The 18,362-nt window shown below is 43.4% G+C and overlaps 1 protein-coding gene across 1 annotated transcript in view; it reads right to left on the bottom strand.

Annotated features, from left to right (window-relative positions):
- TLCD4 (TLC domain containing 4) overlaps positions 1 to 11,089 on the bottom strand; it is a 47,786-nt gene extending 36,697 nt beyond the window's left edge. Inside the window, exon 1 of the mRNA XM_075182326.1 lies at positions 10,700 to 11,089. The gene's annotated coding sequence lies outside the window, so the exon portion shown is untranslated. The remainder of the gene's footprint in view (positions 1 to 10,699) is intronic.
- Positions 11,090 to 18,362: the final 7,273 nt, after the last annotated feature.

Below are 18,362 nucleotides of genomic sequence, written 5' to 3'. Positions count from 1 at the left end.
GTGCACATCACAGAACTAGACATAATGCCATTCATATTACTAATTATCTGAGTTACTTGTGATCTTAGAATTTGTCAGGCAATCACCTCAGGGATCAATAACCCTAAACTAATGTGGAGTAAAAAGGTGTAAAAACAATGCATATTTACTGGACCTTAAAATTGACCTACAGCAGATGTAACAGGACCTATTGGAAAAAATAGCAGTAGGTTCCTTTGATGCATTAGCTGTCAGGAGTGCAAAGGCTAACTGCTTGCTCTATCATTGCATAAAATTATTTATTTAAAGGGTAAGTCTACTGAAATATTATACTGCCTAATTAAAATCATTATGATGGTTACTAAAACCTATTAGGACGACTTCTGATACCTTAATAATGACTTTGGCTTAAAATCTCCAACTTCAAAAATACTCTGTTGCTGCCATTTGACGGATTGGCTAAGGACTAACCCTCCTTAGGAACGCCTACAACCATATAAACAACCAGTGCACGCCTTTTTTACATGGTTAAATTTTTTGATAAAAAATGCAAAATTTAACAAGCTGTCAAATAGCAGCAACATTGTGTTTCTGCAGTTTGAGCTTTTAGTAAGTTTTAGTACCCAGCGTGACAATTTTAATTAGGCAAAAGCATTCTTAATGGAATTACCCTTTAAAAACATGGGACCATATGCACAAAGGTGCTGTAACTCATTGCAACAAGATTAGTTACGTTTTCAAGTACAAGTTAGAAAATGAAAGCAAATTCCTATGGGTTACAGAACAGTGCACAAAGCACTAATTTGTTAAATAAGCTTCATAATGTTTTACTTTTTTAGGTTTTATGATGACTTTTACCTATTCTGTCCTTTGCAGAGATGGTCCCAAATGTGTCACAATGTCCATAAAGTTGTGAGATTCTATAAAGGTGTTCCCCCAGAAATAGTTAGATTTATTATATAGCTGGACTGTATAGGGATTGGAGTCAAGGCGTGGTAGTTACCCTGTTAGTCAGCAGACTGATCAAGTCTCACTGTACTGTCATGGTGCTTGCAACTCTTGAAACTATGAAACACATTTCCCAACATCTGCAAGGAAAGCTTGTGCCTATTTGTTAAAGAACAGTAAACCGGCCTGTCAATCACTAGGAATTCTATCACAAACCATGATATGGGTATAGACTGGAACAATGTGGAACGTGAAGTTGCTCTGCAAGTTTTCTTTTGCACTCTGCACACACTGGAAAGTTACAGTATGTGAAAAGCACTAAAACAAATTTAAACTGACCCCAAACATTTGCAGCCTGCTAAACAATGTTTTTGCATCCATATAGACCAGTAATTCTCAATATATTGTAGCAAACATAAGATAAAATACTAGCATTCATTTGGCTTTTATGTCCATTGTGAGGTATTATTATCTGTTTCTGTGGAAATGTTGAGAATTCAGAGCTTAGCGAAGTGAGGCAAAGAACTATCCGTGTGGCGTTTGGTGATGAGTCATCCGGGGGCGGTACTAAGAATCTTCTGGAATGAAGCACCAGTGGATTGTCTGCAGGCTACAAGTGATGGAATGACTAGTATTGAATGTCGCCACACAGATTTTAATTCATACATGCAAATTTTGTACCGCCAACGAATTTTGTCCGCCAGCAGGGCCGGACTGGCCATCTGGCACCTCTGGCAAATGCCAGAAGGGCCAATGGCCAGATGGGCCGGTCCGCATGTCCGCCGAGCAGCAGCACTCTGCACGCTGCTCGGCGGACGGAGAATCAGTGACTGCCAACTATGTGAGTAATCACATGGGAGGGCACCACGTGACAGGCCCCGTCCCATGTGATTACTGCATAGTCGGCAAAAAGGTAAGTGTCTGTGTGTGTGTGTGTGTGTGTGTAAGTAATAGTGTGGCAAACAGTGGGGCTAACAACCAGACAGTGGAGCTAACAAACTAACAGTGGGGCTAACAAACTAACAGTGGGGATTACAAACAGTGGGGCTAACAATCAGGCAGTGGGGCTAACAGTGTGCCTGTGGGGCTAATTTTGTGCATGTGTGGCCCCATGTTGCTATAGTGTGCGTGCGTGTTTGGCCATGTTCATATAGTGTGCGCGAGCGCAGTATTTTAAGTATAGCGTGTGTGTGCGTGCGTGCGCGCGCAGTATTTTAATATAATATGTGAGGGAAGGGAGGATCTTAATAAAGTGTGGGAGGTAGGCTATTTAATGATGGAGTGTAGGTGGGGGCTAATTATTTAAGGTGAGGTAAAAGAACCTTTAATTTAATGCTGGGGTGGTTTAGGGCTATCAATTGAATATGGGGCTGATTTTGGGGAGAAGGGCTATTTATTGAATGTAAATATAAATTATTTGTTGTCGGGGATGGTTGTGGAAAATGGTTATATTTATTAAACTTTAATGCTATTTCATTTATTGCTGGGACTGTTTGGAGGGAGGGAAATATGTTTTGAGTAAATGGGTATACTGTTAATTTAATGTTGGGGTTGGTTCGAGGAAATTAGGTCTACTTATTAAATGTGAATATTATTATTATTGTGGGGACTGGAGGGAGGCCTAATTATAAAACATGAGTGCTATTGTTTTAACACCAGGGCTGGTTGGAGTTTTCTAAATCTAATGTACCCATATTTTTTTTCAAAATAGGGCATCCAATTGCCTTCTCTCTGCTGGTTAGTCGGTAGATAGTTTACCTTCCTGCCTACCGCCCACCACTAGCCCTCTCTTGCCCTCCCAGCCTCCCTGGTCGCCTCTGTGCCCTTCTCCCACTGGGTCTCCTCTGCTCACTGCCCCCACCACTAGACCTCTCTCGGTCTCCCTGGTTGCCTCTGTGCACAACCCCCTCCCCCCTCGCCTTGGTCCTCACATGGACACGCTGCCACTATCTTGGGCCCAGATCTAGTCCTATCTGCCCACCTGTTCTCAGGACCCACCTAGTCCTTTTGGCTCACCTTTACTCTGGACCTTTATTCTGCACCTAGTCCTTTTGCCCCACCTGAACTCTGGACCCACCTAGTCCTATTGGCCCACCTGAACTCTGGATCCACCTAGCCCTTTGATCCACCTAGTCCTTTTGGCCCTGGTCCACCTGAACTCTTGGCTCTCCTGCTCCCTGGACCTCCCTCACCTCTGGCCTCACCTGCACCCTGGACCCACATTCTCTCCGGATCTCTCCTCTCACCTGAACTCTGGTCCCTTCCACTCACTGTCGCTCTGGCGACTGCCCGTGAGCTGCCTGAACTTGCCTGGTTCCTGAGGTCTCCTTCTTCAATGCATGGTACCTCTACACCTGGTCCCTCACCATATATTTCTCATTTCAACTTACCATTGGTCGCCTTAACCTATGTTTTAGTTTAACTCATTCGACTGTATTTTATTTCATTGTATTTCATTCCAATTTCCCTTTTGCTGCCCTCCCTCTGTGTTTCTCCCTCACCCCTCCCCTGCCTCCTCTGGCCATTCTCTTATTCCTCTCTGTCCCCTGTCTCTCATCATGCCGCCTTGCTCCTTTCCTATACCCATCCTCTCCCCCAGACCTATCTCTCACGGTCCCATCCCCCACCCCTCGCTCCATCAACCCTGACAATCTCATCCATATCTCCCCTCGTCCCTCCCTCTCTTTTTCGTGTGCCCTCTGGAACTCCAGGTCCGTCCGTAACAAATTGTCCTCCATCCATGACCTCTTCATCTCCAACTCTCTCAATCTCCTTGCCATCACTGAAACCTGGCTCATTTCTTCTGATACTGCCTCTCCTGCCGCTCTCTCCTATGGGGACCTCTCTTTCACCCACTCCACCAGACCAGACGATCGTCCAGGAGGTGGAGTGGGCCTCCTCCTATCCCCTAACTGCACTTTTCGGGTCATTCCCGCTCTACCTTCCCTCTCCTTCTCCTCCTTTGAAGTCCACTCCATTCGGCTCTTCTCCCCCATCCACCTCCGTGTCTCCGTCATCTATCATCCCCCTGGCCCTACCTCTCTTTTCCTTGACAACTTTGCCGCCTGGCTCCCCCACTATCTTTACTCCGACCTGCCTTCCATTATACTTGGCGACTTTAATATCCCTATTGACAACTCTTCTGACCCGGCCACCATCAAACTTCTCGCCCTTACCTCCTCCCTGGGCCTCACTCAGTGGACCTCCTCCCCCACCCACTGTCTTGGTCACTCCCTCGACCTTGTCTTCTCTCACCTCTGCAATCTCTCTGACTTCTCCAACTCTCCCTTCCCTCTCTCCGACCACCATCTCCTCTCCTTCACTCTGTCTGCCTCCCCCGCTCCCTCCTCGCCTAAAGCCACCCTCACCAGGCGCAACCTTGACGCCATTGACCCCATCTCCTTCTCCTCCTCTCTTGAAACTCTCCTATCACCCCTTCCCTCTCTGGCTTGCCCTGATCAAGCCTCCTCTCTCTACAACCACTCCCTCACTACTGCCCTCGACACTGTTGCCCCGGCCTCTTCTATTCGCCGGCGTCGCCTTATTCCCCAACCCTGGCACTCCAAACTTACCCGCTCCCTCCAAAAGTGCTCTCGCAAAGCCGAACGCCTCTGGAGGAAATCTCTTTCCCTGCCGGACTTCCTTCACTTTACATTTATCCTCTCTTCTTTCTGCTCTGCCCTGTCCCTTACTAAACAATCCTTCTTTAAGTCCCTTATCTCTTCTCAGTCCTCCAATCCCCGCCACCTCTTCACCACATTTAACTCCCTCCTCTCCCGCCTTCCCTTTTCTGCCTCTGACTTCGCTACCTTTTTCTCTTCCAAAATTAAAGCCATTAGACAGAACATCTCCTCCTCCTATCCCTCTCCCACCACCCTCATAGCTTCACCTCCCTCCATTAACCAGCTGTGGTGCTCCTTCACCCCTACATCAGGTGAAGAAGTTTGCTCCCTTATTTTTTCCTCTCCACCCTCTTCCTGTCCTCTTGATCCCATCCCCTCTCACCTCCTTCGCTCTCTCTCTCCTACTGCCTGCTCTTACCTCGCACACCTCTTTAACCTATCACTCTCCTCTGGCGTAGTCCCATCCTCATTCAAGCACGCTCGTATCTCCCCTATCCTCAAGAAACCCAATCTTGACCCCACCGCTCTTGCGAACTACCACCCTCTCTCTCTTCTCCCCTATGCCTCCAAACTACTTGAGCGGATTGTCTGCAGCCGCCTCACCAGTGACCTCTCTGACAACTCCCTCCTTGACCCACTCCAATCCGGAGGCAATCTGTAGCTCTCCAACAACTACAAATCCCAGCATGCCAGGTTTAGGCCATATAATACTACAATGAAGAGTACTATCATTTATATCTTAACACTGGGAACATGTACTACATATTTTAAACATGTTTGATTTGTCAGATAGCACTCATCACCCAGGCCAGGATTATCTAATTGTAGTATGCAAAACATTGTTAGGCTCCGTTTATACAGCACAAATATGGATAAACCATAGCAGTACATAAAAGAGTGCAAAGTACACCACTAAACCTGGAAGAGGGAATTGTTTTAATAAAGAGTTACTAGCCACATTTACAAAAGAATCTCTGAAAGCTTATCAGAACTGAAGAAATGACATTGCAAAGGAGTGGTTGCAAACCAACTCTAATCTTGCCCCCTGACCACCACCAAGCAGGGCCGCCATCAGGGGGGTACAGCCAGTACTGCTGTGAGGGGCCCGGACAGAGTAGGGGGCCCCGACAGACCTCTCCGTCTGTCCAGACTCCCTGGACTGTCCGGGCCCCGCAGTCAACCAACCATGCCTCTGTGATGCTGCAGCTCTGCCTCCCAGACTCTGACAGGCTGGGAGCGCGGGCGCGGTGACGTCATCACCGCGCGCTGTTCTCCCAGTGTATCAGTGACCGGGAGGCAGAGCTGCAGCATCGCGGAGGAGAAGGTAAGTAAATAAGCTCTTGTTTTTTTTTGATGGGGGGGGGGAGAGGGAGAGCCCGGGGGATCTGGGGAACCATAACTGTGGAGGGAGGGGGGAGAGCCTGGGGGACCATAATTGTGGATGGAGGGAGGGAGGACAGGAGGGGGGACCTGATCTGTGGAGAGAGAGGGGGGACCTGATCTGTGGAGAGAGAGGGGGGAAGAGGGGGACCTTAATTGTGGAAGGGTGGAGAGGGGGGGCCTTAATTGTGGAAGGGGGGAGGGAGAGGGGGACCTTAACAGTGGAAGGGGGGGGGAGAGGGGGAGAAGGGGACCTTAACTGTGATTGGGGGGTGAGAGGGGGACCTTAACTGTGATTGGGGGGAGTGGGGACATTTACTGTGATTGCGGGAAGGGGAGAGGGGGACATTTACTGTAATGAGGGAGTGGGGGAAATTTACTGTGATGAGGGATAGGGGGCGCATGTATGGCGAAGATGGAGGGGTGCATATGTATGGGGAGCGGGGCACATGTATGGGGAGGGGGGGCCCCACCAGATTAATTAGTACTGGACCAAAGGGGGGAGGCCCCGTCAGATTAATTAGTACTGGGCCCCACAGTTTCTGATGGCAGCCCTGCCACCAGGACACGAGTGTGGTGTGTGTGCCCACGGCCCCACTATGTCGTCACTGTGGGAAGCGTGGCTGCACTATGTGAAGCACAGGGACGCACAAAACAATGTGAGCATGGGCTTTAAAAATAAATAATAAAAGATACCCCCTGGCGCTTGATAGGCTAGTATACCCCCACACTTAGTGTAAGGGGTCTAGCCCCAAAAAAGAGATTTGTACAAAGATGCAACATTGTGTAATATACCAATTACAATCCAGGTAAATAGACTGCGGTAAATTAAAAAAGTATATTTATTCACAGATTAATTCATAAATTGTAAAACCATATAAAACATTTAAATAAAATAATTACAAATGAGCTCTATGTAAATTGCAACGATATATCAATTGTATGGAAAAAAAAAAGATCTTAGCTGGATATTGGAGCTGAACACACTATGGTATGCCTCAAACACTGTGTTTCATCTATATTCTGCACTATACAAGTGTATTATGATGTCATTAGTACAACCCGAATCCGGAAAATCCAGTTAATTCTATGAACTGAAATAGATGGAAGTATTAACCATGTAATACCAGTAACACCAGCCCAGGTACACCAGTAACAGGATATGCTAGCAGCGTCAGTCACCCCGAAGAAACCCGGTTCTGGATGTCGGTAAGGAGTCCAGTGGTGGCAGCACGTGTAAGCCCCTCCTACTGCGGCAAGAGGGCACATTTGGGATAACGAAAAAGAACAGTGGCAAAGTAAGCACAACCGGTTCCCAGCAACAGCAGACGCGATGGCATAGGCGGTCCATCCTGTCACAATACGTTTTAAAAGTGAACTTCCTACTACACTATGATGGTGGAACCAGTGTTATAAAACTGTAAACCTGAGTACTAGGTGAAGAGGGAATACAGAAAATACTACTAGTATGTTATTGCTGTACACCTGAGACTAGAAAGAGGTTTGGACAGGTAACAACACATTTTCACCTGAAGTCTGCAATAAATACACTTAATTACAGAAAACCTGTATTTTACATTTAAATTAACTGTTGCCTAATTGGCGCTTACAATATACATGAACATTACAGTTTTACACCCTGGTCGATGCCCCAGCTACAGACTCAACATTTCACTATTCGTTCGCTGGCACAATCTCCACATCCTTTTGCACAAGCGTAGAGCCCACACACACACACGACCGATGATGGCAGCCGAAGCTACCAGCAAATGAATGAGGAGCAGCCCCAGAACGCTCACATTCCAGCTTGCACAAGAAAATTATAATGGCTCTCAGAGTAGACCACCCACCAACCCCCAATTACCAGCAACCACTGATATATATATATATATATATATATATATATATATATATTTACACACACACACACACTGATCAATGACAACAAATCACTGACCAGTGAATTTGAGGTGTTGGAAGCAGGTAAAATGGGCAAAGCACAAGGATCTGAGCAACTTTGACAAGGGCCAACTTATGATGGCTAGACGGCTGAAACGGCAGTTCTTGAGGGGTGTTCACTGTATGCAGTGGTTAGTACCTAACAAAAGTGGTCCAAGGAAGGATAACCAGTGAACTGGCGATAGAGTCATGGGCATTTACCTGGGGAAGAGATGGTACCAGGATGCAGCATGGGAAGAAGGCATTCATGTGGATGTTACTTTGACACGTTCCACCTACCTAAACATTGTTGCAGACCAAGTATACCCTTTAATGGCAACCGTATTCCCTGATGGCAGTGGAATCTTTCAGCAGGATAATGCGCCCTGACACACTGCAATCATCGTTCAGGAATGGTTTTAGGAACTTGACAAAGAGTTCAAGGTGTTGACTTCACCTGCAAATTCCCAGATCTCAATCTGATCGAGCATCTGTAGGATGTGCAGGAAAAACAAGTCCGAGCCATAGAGACCCCACCTTGTAACTTACAGGACTTAAAGGATCTGCTACGTCTTAGTGTCAGATACCACAGGACACTTTCAGAGGTCTTATGGAGTCCATGCCTCGATGGCTCAGAGCTGTTTTGGCAACACAATGTAGTCCTACCCAATATTAGGCATGTGGATTTAATCTTGTGGCTGATCATGTATATATAACTTTTAACAAGCAAATAAAACAAACATGCGTCTAAAATCTCAGTTTTGCCCGTTTCTTATAAATTTTGGTCAACGGAATTTCTGTTATGATTTTTCACTTGTAACTCTAGTAGCTAGGATGTAGACCTATAGTACGTATAGTATCTCAAACAGATTCAAGGATACTTAAGTCTGTTAGATATAACTAAAAAGTAAACGTAAATTTGTTAGTTAAGAATAAAGCATAAAAAACTAGAGAGGTATATACAAATAAATAAATGCATAACGAGTGGCTTGGTATCAATTTAAAGATTAAGGGGTACTTTGAATACATTTATACACATTAGGGCAGTGATGGGTAACAGACGGCCCTCTAAGCCTCCACCTGTGGCCCCCATCTCTTCATGGCTTTATTGTCAGATTTGCATGTTATAGCATGGAATACTTGTTTAAAAGCCTGCTGATATGTTATTACAGATAGGTGTCTCTCTCTTTGATTAAATATATTGGGCCTGATACAGAGTTGAACGTACACCTGTTTGTGTAGCGTAAATTGAGTGAATTTGCTCTGCCAATTCCCACAAAAACCTGCATGTATCTACTCCTACGTAGAGTTACATGCATACACACTTACGCCTGCTTGCGCCAGAAGAGGAGTGATGGGAGGGAGGGGCCTTTCTAACGTTGGCCGAGTACAATTAGGGCGTGTTCGCGGCACTGTGTGCAGATGCAGACCTGAAAACAGACGTAGATACTCCTCTTACAGCCGTATTACTTGCACCAGCTTAAGGTCTGGTGCACATACACACTGATGATGAGGACTAGCGCCAGCACTAGCTAACCACTTCTGATTGGCTGATTGCGAATTCACCTCTGAAGCTGCAGGCTACTTTCTCCATTGATTGTGCATATACTATAGGATTTTGTGTGTGTATTTAAAAAAAAAAAAAAGTTGTTACTTTCATTCATACATGAAGAGACATATTTGCTGTATTATATATAAGCACTCTGGTCCTATTGGGAGAAAAGCACTATACAAATAAAACTATAATTATTATATAAAACCTAATAGCAAATGCGTTTTCCACTATGAAAACAAATAGTTACAAAGTTGTATTGCTCTCACTTCCTTGTTCTGTGTATGTGTGTATAAGTCCACCTGCCATGAACTTGGCACATAAGCTACAATGTAGAGCTGGTTGCATATAGGGGCATATTCAATTGTTTGAATTCCCCGCAGCAATAAAACCATTACCGTTATTACGGTAATACTAAGCCGGATTTCAGCTCGCAGCTCCCTGAGTGAAAGGTACCGTAATGACGGTAATAGTGCGCACGACGCGTTACATTTCCAAGTAACTCCAACAATTGAATATGCCCCATAGACTGAAATATACTATTTTTGCATTGGCACTTTCGGCTGTAAATTAATCCCAAATTGCGTTCAACTCTCCATGAGGCCCATTGTTTATACTGAGATTACGGGTAATGTGCGGCTCTTTTGAAGGTTAGAGGGCCGCCCATACGGTGCCTTTAGTGTATCAGATTGCCCATTAGTGCTTTAGGGGGTACTTATTATAAACAAACACCCTTTGGGGAGTGCTTCCTAAATATTTATCATCACATACTGACCCTCCTCTAATAATTACACAGCATTATGCATATGAAAACAACAACTAGCAGCAAAGCCTTGTTAAACAGGAATGATTTGGAATACATACACTACATGATATTGTTTCTCATTATTAATGGAATGCATTTAGTGGAGGTTTTGTAGACCAGCATCCCTATATGAATCATTCAAATACTGATACAAAACAGGTGCATAATGCAACTGCAGATATCACCTGTAGAAAAATATGTTAAAATAATAATATAATAGATGAGGAATTGATGAGTTGTTAAATTAAATATATTCTGCTTTTCCTTTTTTTTTTTTAAATGCATATAGTATTAACAGTGTATAATGAACAGTTCTCCTTGAGTGTGTTAATGAGTTGAGAACAATGGATTAAATGCAACATGAAAATGACAAAGACGAGAAATAAACTAAATATAGCATTATTAGAGATAATGATTTGACAATAGCAGAACACACAAGGATTAGAGGCCTAGTCACCAGCAGCAGTGGATTACCTGCGGGTAGGGGTCCTACATGTAGGCCAGTGTGATGCTGTGGGAGGCACATTGCTGTCTTAGCTGCAGGGGACCATGCTGGATAATGCAGTCAGTAGAGATTCAGGAAGCAGAGATGGAGGCTTCACATGCAGACTAGGCTGGAGCTGTGTTCCCAGGCAGTACGTGTATGTGTGAGTGTGATCTCTGTGCTTGACGCCCCCTCCCCGGGCCTCACTGAGCAAGAGGAGGAGGCGGTGATCACAGTAAGATAGGGAGATGCTGCTATAGGAAGACTGGGCTATGCAGTATAGAGCATTATAGCAGCTGGATCATGTTTCGTCTATTGTGTTAACCCTTGCTGTGCTAAACAGACCTGCACTCAATCCGTATGACTGTCACCATTCAGTGCCGACGCTGCTAATGATGCAACCAGATGCACAAAGGGGGATTCACTCAACCAACGTAGCTAACGCCAAGCGTCCTTGTGATGCAACATATCCTGCTAGATAAATGGGCACGATAAAGACACATAAAAAATGTATATAAAATCAGGATTTACATCTCCTGCTATGAGGTGTGTTTAAAAGCATTTGAATTTGTACACTATTCCATCAAAATAACTCTCCAAAATATGTCAGAAACATAAAGTTTTTTGGGCGACAAACAATAGTGCCAGTTACATTGACGTCTAGTTAGGGGACACTGAAAAGCATCACAGTAATTGACTCTGTCAGGGAAATGGTTAATAAGCTCCTGCTCCCATCAAAGCTTTGTTGCGTTGGTCAATTTACAATGCGAAGCCATCTACTGGTCAGTTATGTGTATTACATCGTCATTAGCGAGCTGATAATCTATTGGAAAAAGTGGTCCAGACATAAAAAAATGGAGTGCAGTATGAAGTAGGTCATTGGGTCCCTCCTCTACAAATAGTTTGCGTAAAATACTTAATTTGTCTCTTATTGAACACCCCACACCCATTTTTCTTTTGTTATTTTAAAATATAATTAAGAAAGAAAACATTTCAAGAAATGACACAGCAGCATTCCCCCCAACATTTGCGTAAGCACTCTTGCGACAAGGGGCGTGCCTATGGCATGATAGGAGCAGGCTGGGCGCATGAATACCACTTTTGAAGCACTAGGCTCTCCTTCTCTCCAAAACCTTCATTGCGCGCACATAACATCCGTTTACCACTGCTCTGCATAGTGAACAGGCAATATCTCCCTAATTTCCCACTGATTGGGACAAAGCTGGGGTGGCAAATCAGGTCCGTCCCGCCTAAATCAGGACAGTTGGGTGGTATATAGCAGAAGCATGTTTATTGAAACTTCTTCTGCAGTTTGTAATGTTTGCACTTAGTTTTGTAAATGTACATGCTGGATAGGATTTTGTGTTCTTATCTTGAAATACAAAATATTTAGGCATGCACATGGCTGGGGGTTTCTAGATGCACGGAAACCCCCCATACTCATGGCCGGAAACGTAGCCACAAGGCCAGCTCACTAGCAGTTCTCAATGCTTTTGAATTTTGGACATTTAAGAGTCACCTGCTGCACTACTGACTGAAATAGAACAGAAAAGTAACTAGTACCAAAGAACAAGATGTATATAGGGCAAGAATAGCAGCCATAAGAAGGTTCATCTAGTTCAGAAAAAAGTTTATTCCGGCACTTAGTCCTGTTGTTAGACACAACAAAGCTGGATTCTGTGCAAAGTTTGTCAGGTACCAGGATCACAGTATCTCTTTTCGTTATATGATTTGTGTTCCAAAAGAAGACATAGCCATATTGTACACTGTGTGATTACTGAGGGTAATATGAAGTCTAAGTGCTATTGCACTCACTTGTGCCAAAGAAAAAAAGACTATGGACATTTATTATACCATTATCCGTCGGTATGTATGATTCCACTTATTTATAGGAAATTTATTCTCAGACAAAAATACTGTATATATTATTCATTAAAACATATTTAAAAAAGAATATACTACATGTTTTAGAATGTACATATTGTAACAAACGCACCCTTCTTGTAGCACTTTTGACACCACTTGTTGCAAGAGCGCCCTGCAGACATCAGCAACATGGATCACTTCTTGTTCCAAATCAAAATGGTGCTTTATTGTTGCATCACAATAACAGCCAAAGCAAACATCACACATCAGGATGACACCAGGCAACCTACATCTGGCTATACAGCAGTTCCTTAACTACCAGTTGGCCACTAACTGGCATCGGTTGCAATGCACAATGGCACAGTACAGGTCTTTATAGTCGAGACTCCTCCAGCCTTGGCTTGATGGATAGGAGACACTCCCATTTTGCCTTTAAAAGGAATTCTCCTTAGGTGCTCTGTAACTCATATTCAGACACCCTCTATCATTTTGCTGTAGCTGTGGAAGATACTTTTAAAGCATGTAAGTAAAATTACATTTCACATTTCAGCTTGTAACATATGTCTCAGATCTGTACATAACAAAACCTAAGTGTAATGCTTCACCTGTATATAACTTGGTCTGCAGTCTTTTACCTGCAGACTGTCAGCTCCATAGTCAATTCTACCCTTAGAGGCCCATGGCATGCCACTCCCATTGCCATAATATATGGCCATAATATATATAGAAATAAAATAAATGCAATAGGTAATATTGGTGATAAATTGGGACCGTTGTGAAGGGATCATTAGAAAATAGACTGGAAATGACTGGAAATGAATGTTAATGCTATAAATAGTAATATAGGAGTACAAACAGCTCAAAATGACATTATTTTACCTACTTTCGCAATTTTTAATTAAATCGATATCTAAAGTAGAGAGGGTCAAAACTTCATTGTGACGTCGTCTGATCTCGGATCTCGCGAGTTTTAGAATTAATAAATAGCCGCCTCCACAGCGATCTAGCGCCATTTGAGAGAAGGACAGAGAAGGGTTAGGTTGCAGGAATAGAGGAGTATAGTGGAGGAATTTTTACTAATTTACACTACAAAGTGTTTGGGGTGTTATATTCCCCCCTTCCAAAAAAACTGTATTTGCTGACTGCTGAAATAGTAATATAGCAGCACAGTCTATATATGGATTTGCACTACAAAGTGTTTGGGGTGTCATATTCCCCCCTTCTAAAAAAAAAATATTTTCTGCATGCTTAAATAGTAATATAGCAGCCCAGTATATTTCTGAATTTTCACTACAAAGTGTTTGGGGTGTCATATCCCCCCGTCTAAAAAAAAATGCATTTGCTTACTGCTGAAATTCTAATCTACCAGCACTATATATTTCTGAATTTGCACTACAAAGTGCTTGGGGTCTCATTAAAATGGATTCACAGCAGTACACATATGAGCAGGAGCAGCAAGCAGCTGCTGCTACCAGTCCTGATGGTAATCTTCCCTGTACGTCATCTGGTAAAGCCTATGTAGAAGTACATAGTCTTTTGAAGTCAGGGGAAAAATCACACAAAAAACACCTTTTACCGTGTTGAAGAGAAAAAGAGCTGTAATAGAGGAAAAGTTAACTGCCGATAAAAAAAAAATTGCCAACATGCCATTCTACACACGTAGTGGCAAAGAAAGAATGAGGCCTTCGCCTTTCTCTATTAGTGCGAGATCTAAAAATGTAACTGAGACTTCTTCTTGTAAGGACCAAGCAAGACCAAGTAATTCGGAGTCCAAAAGTGGTGCACAACTACTGTTATGTGTGAAAGCCGAGCTGCAAGATAACAGTAAGGCATTAGAGGAAAATATATGCTCAGAATCAGAAATGACACCAATCCCTGAGGAGAGTCCATCCACGAGTGGTATGTGTAATCGTGACCATTCTGATAGTGTACCCATAAGAAGGGCCCTTTCAGCATTTCTGCTGATGTGTGCCTGAACAGCCCGAGTGTAGCCAGTGTTACACCAATTGAGGAAGCCACTTTGGAATTGGAAGAAGACGAGGGCGCTAATGAGGATGTTGATGAGGATGAGGTTGTTTGTGTAAGTCCTGCACCAGTGGAAGCAGCTCTGGCACGTGACAAGAAGAAGGCCATTGTCATGCCTGGGCATAAGACCAAAAAAGACACTTCTTATGTGTGGAATTATTTCTACCCAAATCCTGACAACAGTTGTATAGCCATTTGTAGTGTATGTAAAGCCACAGTCAGTCGAGGGAGGGACCTTACCATCTTGAAACCCCATCCATGTTACACCATTTGACGAGAGTTCATGGCAAGGTGTTGGGAAAAGCTGAAAGTTATGGCAAAAAAATAACTACAAGCACCCCATCATCAGCTAGGATGACCATTCTCTCACCTACATCCCGACGCCTGCAATCTACACCCACAACACCGTCCTCATCAATATCCTCAGTAGCGATCGGAGTTACCCCTACATCCAACTTGGTAAGACTCGATGACTCCTGCACTATAATTGATTCCTCTGAAGAATGTTTGAGTGTTAGTCCCACTGCTGCTGCTGTTGCTGCTGCTGGGGCTGAAGCTTCCTCCCATAAGAAGCCCAAGAAGAAGAGCACTAGTACTTTACAACAATTAACTGTGAAACAATCTTTTGCTAGAGGAAGCAAATATGACAGCAGTCACCCAGTCGCAAAGCGGATCACAGACGCCATGGCGACTAAGCTAGTGTTAGATCTGCACCCAATATCCACTATAAACGCAGCTGGTTTTTCACAGTTAATTGATGTTTTGTGTCCCCGTTACAGAATTCCATCGCGACACCATTTTTCATGAAAAGCTATTCCGCAACTGTACCAAAACGTTCGTAAAAATGTACTAATTGGGCTCAAAAATGCCATTCTACCCACTGTACACTTAACCACAGATATGTGGACAAGTGGAAGTGGCCAAACCAAAGATTATATGACTGTGACAGCCCACTGGGTTGGTCATTCGCCTTCACAAGCAGGAACAGCAGCAGCATGTACACCACTACGTAACATTTGTCACAGGCAGGCTACTCTTTGTATCACCAGCTTCACTAACAGGCATACGGCTGACAATTTGTTATGAAAACTAAGGGATGTCATTAATACATGGCTTATACCACTTGGACTCTCCCCAGGATATGTTATTTCTGATAACGCCAACAATATTGTGCGAGCATTACAGCTGGGTGAATTCCATCACATTCCCTGTTTTGCTCACACAATAAACTTGGTGGTGCAGAGCTTCTTGAAAAATAACCGTGAGGTGCAGGAGATGCTTTTGGTGGCCCGTAAAATTTCGGGGCATTTCCGGCATTCTGCCACAGCATGTAGGAGATTTCAGCAGCTCCAAGAACAATTAAACTTGCCCTGCCAACAACTTAAGCAAGAGGTGTTAACAAGGTGGAATTCCACCCTGTACATGCTTCAGAGGATGGATGAACAGCGCAAAGCGATACAAGCACATACAAGTATTGCACAAGCCATGACATTGGGAAAGGAGGGGGAATGTATTTCAGTCTTGCACAGTGGAGAATCCTTTCTGTGCTGTGCAAGGTGCTGAAACCATTTGAAGTTGTGACATGTGAAGTGAGTTCAGACTCTGCGTGCTTAAGGCAAGTCATTCCCTTAATTCAACTTTTTGAAAAGCAGCTTGACATATTGAAGGAGGAGATAAAAGAAAGCAATTCCGCAAAGTATGTTGGCCTTGTAGATGAAGTACTTAATGCGCTTTGCAATGATCCAAGAGTTATTAAAATCTTGAAGTCGGATCACTATGTTTTGGCAACTGTGCTTGATCTGAGGTTTAAGACCTACATCGATACTATGCTTCCAAATGACCGAGATCTGAACAGTTGCAAGGAGCTATTGGTCAGCAAGTTGTCCGCTGAACTGGGCCTTGGCTTGACGACGTCTCCTCCTTCAGTTTCTCAGGCTGTTCAGAAAAAATTGCACTTTCCAAAGAAAAGCAGGGATGATGCAGGTGGCAGACCACAACAGTTTGACATCTGGGCTGGTTTGAAAGATTTTACCAAAAAATGTGTGACCTCGGCCATAACTCCATCCAATCCTACTATTAACATGGTGGAGGATTATTTTCAGGAGTTAATTGATATGGAAATGTCAGACAGTCCTTTTCCATACTGGGAGGAAAAACAAGCCATTTGGAAACCCATGTACAAACTTGCTTTGCAATACCTAAGCTGCCCACCCTCCAGTGTGTACTCAGAAAGAGTATTCAGCACAGCTGGGAACCTTGTCAGTGATTGATGTAGGAGGTTACATCCGAAAAATGTGGAAAAGATGATTTTCATCAAAATGAACTACATCTTCCACGAGGAAGGCCTTTACCAGCAAATACATCCAAATACTGACACTTCTCTAATGGCGGATTCCAGCGGAGATGAATTAATAGTCTGTGATGATGTACACACTGACGCGGGTGAGGATGATGCTGACCATGATGACGACATCATCTTGACAGTGTAGAATTCACTTCACATCACTGTTGGTCTAAGATGCCTTTAGGCCATTGATAGCTTGTTTAGGGAGGGCCTAGCAGGGATTAAACTGTATTTTTCGTAATTTGCACTAATAAGTGTAGGGTGTAATATACACCAAAAGAGAAAAGGTGCTTTGGGCATTATGATTTATCGTACAGTCTTTGCAGGCTGCTTTTTTGTAACGTACACTATAAGTGTAGGGTGTAAAATACACCCAACTGGCTTTTTACTTTTTATTTCAATAGCTCTTTTTAGTGCGTTGCCTGGCACCCTGGATTGGTGTGTGTCTGATAAAAGCACACATCCCGGGGGGTCAGCGCTCGTTGACATTTGTTAGCTGTAGAATTACCTCACTTATCCAAGAAGCAGGTGGAGCGATCGATCGTTGCCATGTATTACCTGTAGAATTACCTCACTTATCCAAGAAACAGGTGAAGCTCTCAATGTTTCCTAGATGTGGTAGGAACTGCCGTGTGTTTGAGTCATTGCTTTGTCGCTTACCATCCAGCCAGATCGCTGCAGTATTTGGCTGAAAGTGTATGAAAAGCATATTGTGACCTGTGAGATGGTCAAAAATGAATGTAAATGACTGGAAATTAGTGTTAGTCAGGTTAATAATAATAATGTAGGTACAAAATAATATCTAAATTATGTTATTTACCCCAAAAAATTGAATTTTGTAAAAAAAATAGCAAAATAAAACCAAAACCAAAACACGCAAAGGCGGTTTTGGCAAAACCAAAACCAAAATACGAAGGTAATCCAAATCCAAAACACGGGGGTCAGTCTAAAGCTAAAACCAAAAGCAAAACCTCTCGCATTTGTGAGACAAAACCGGTAGCAAAGCCGAAACACGAAGTTGGTTTAGAACTGAAACACGAGGGTCAATGCACATCTCTAATAGATAGATAGATAGGTAGATAGCTAGATAGATAGATAGATAGATAGATAGATAGATAGATAGATAGATAGATAGATAGATAGATAGATAGATTGGTCAATCCATAGTGGTCAAAGTCAAAGTGAAAATTTAGAAGTGGCCGTATGGAAAATGTAAGTGAATGGATTTCTTAGCTGTACAATCAAAAATAGGAAAAGTGGAGGTATGTAAGCACACTTGTACTACTATATTATTCACTTAATTTGTCAACATTAAAACCACTGACAAATGAAGTGAATAACATTGTTTTTCTCATTACAGTGCCACCTGCCAAGGGGTGGGATATATTTGGCAGGAAGTGAACAGTCAGTTCTTGAAG

Source organism: Mixophyes fleayi, chromosome 8 (assembly GCF_038048845.1).
Source record: "Mixophyes fleayi isolate aMixFle1 chromosome 8, aMixFle1.hap1, whole genome shotgun sequence".
NCBI classification, from domain to species: domain Eukaryota; kingdom Metazoa; phylum Chordata; class Amphibia; order Anura; family Limnodynastidae; genus Mixophyes; species Mixophyes fleayi.
Note: the sequence above shows the minus strand (reverse complement) of the source record. Positions and strands in the feature narration are given on the sequence as shown.